Here is a 2,098-nt window from a genome sequence, read left to right as displayed (position 1 = left end):
GTTGGCATGAAGAAAAAAGTGCAGATTCTGCTGTGAAAAACGTGCAGATTGTAGCTGTGTGAACGCAGCGTGTTGAGCTGCGATGCTTGGAGAAAATACAGCATGCTTGCAGCTAGTGATGTTTTGAAAGCTGAACTTGTGAGTCAATGAGTTTTTGAAAGCTGAAATTGTACGTCTGTGGTGTGTGACAAAGTTGATGAGCTGTGGAAAACGTTTAATCTGCTGCAGACCCGGTTCTGACACACCTCGGTTCTGATAATTTCGAACGAGTTGTTTAAATGGATGGAGAAACGTTTTAAGGACTGGGCGAAGTCTCAGTGAAGCTTTGAGAGCTTATTCGTTACATTTCTAACAGAAAATAGTGCATTTTGACAGTTTAAAAGACGAAAAGTTGACGGACTAGTTCAGGCTAATGCTAACAAAGATAGCTGAAATGGCGATCTGTGATTGGTTGAAAACGGCCGTGTGTAACGCTTTGATTGGCTGAGAGACGTGTCTGTCTTCACTTCCTCTGATGTCAGCGATGTAAAGCCCACCCCCGCGCTGTTATGATTGGTAGGTTCAGTCACGTGACCCGGAAATGAGCTCGGTTGCAACCGAAGCCTTTTCTGTGCTTAAATTCACTAAATTCAGCTGCCACAAGTCCCCAAAAACTCATGTTCATGCAAAGAAGTTGTGCTTGTTGAAACAACGCCACGTTTTAGCTTGAAATCCGTTCAGAAATGTTGATTTTAACCGAGTTTAGCCGAAGCTAATTTTAAGCTAAGCGGCTAACGACAGGATGTCAACAGAACGTCCACAGGAAGTCGTCATAGGCTCCTGCTGGTAGAAAGCTAACACTGCCCCCTCCTGTGGAAACTTGATATCACAGTTTCACTTCGTTTTAGGTTATTTTTGGTGAAATTATACGTGTTTATCCTAATGCTTCGGGCATTTTTGAGTTAATAAACGTTCCTCAAGTTGAATTATCAATGTTATCTTGCATTTAAAAAGTGATTAAGGTATTTATGCAGCAGGCATTTACCAAAAACTTTTTATTCACTGGTAATTCCTCATGACAGAGGTGCAAAATAAAAAATTAGAAACTTTTTAAAAGATACAGATACAGATATTCACAGAGTTGATAAAGTTTACTCATTTGCTGAATAGGTAATACACGTTTAATTGCTAGATCATTAAATAAGAGTAAATATATCAGAAAAAAGAGACTTTTCTGATTTTATTTTACCACCTAAAACATTATATTCTCCTATTTAATTTTTAAATAGTAGATATTGGCAGGAGAAGAGGAGTATAACAGTTTAGAAAGACTGATAATTCCTCATAATATTTTTCTCTTTTCACCACCTGGTTCAATGAGTAACTGTTAAAATAGCGAATTTCTGGAATAGAACGGTTTAAAAAACGTTTTTAAACTGATGTTGCTGTGAGACTTTTTAGAAAAATAGCAGGTTTATAAAAATTCAGTGCTTTAGAGTAAAAAACACTGAGAGGCTTGGTAATCTAGTATCTGTTAAAAAATAAGCACATAAAAAGTAACACTGCAGAGAAGCATTTACTTGAATATTCATGAATTGGGGTAAAACCTATGACAGGTGCCCACATTTGAATAAGTTGACTTATAACAGTACTTTTGTGTAAATCCAGAGCTTAAAATAGTGTGAAACTCAATGACACTTGAATACAAATATTTACCTGTAAAATATCTGAAGCTGGCAACTCTTTTAACCAGATAAAGTGCTACACAGTGAATGACCATGACAGGTGTGATAGAAAAAGATTTTGATCCTTATGAGATGAAGGACTGTTTACAGAAAGCGTTGAAGCTGCTGACAGGATCCTTACATCCATATGGCAAACAGGCGGAGAGCATGAACCCAAAAGAGTTATTGGACAATCTGATGGAGGTTGCAGAGAGTGTGACCTCTACAGAAATTACAATGTCAGGCTATGAAAAGCTGGCTAAAATGGCAATGTTGCTGAAAGAATCATACTTTGCATTAAGACGGGATCACGTCGTGACAGTGTCACAAGTTTCCCGCTGCAAAACTGAGATAGATGTGCTTAAAAAAGATCTGGACAAACACAGAGTGGAGAG

The 2,098-nt window shown here is 37.9% G+C and overlaps 1 protein-coding gene across 1 annotated transcript in view; it reads right to left on the bottom strand.

Annotated features, from left to right (window-relative positions):
- Positions 1 to 2,098, bottom strand: part of ift88 (intraflagellar transport 88 homolog) — a gene marked incomplete at its 3' end in the record, with an annotated part of 51,287 nt that overhangs the window by 21,583 nt on the left and 27,606 nt on the right.

The sequence above is a fragment of the Nematolebias whitei genome, chromosome 13, assembly GCF_014905685.2.
Source record: "Nematolebias whitei isolate Nwh7 chromosome 13, NemWhi1, whole genome shotgun sequence".
Lineage (NCBI taxonomy): Eukaryota > Metazoa > Chordata > Actinopteri > Cyprinodontiformes > Rivulidae > Nematolebias > Nematolebias whitei.
This window is presented reverse-complemented; position numbering and strand designations above follow the sequence as displayed.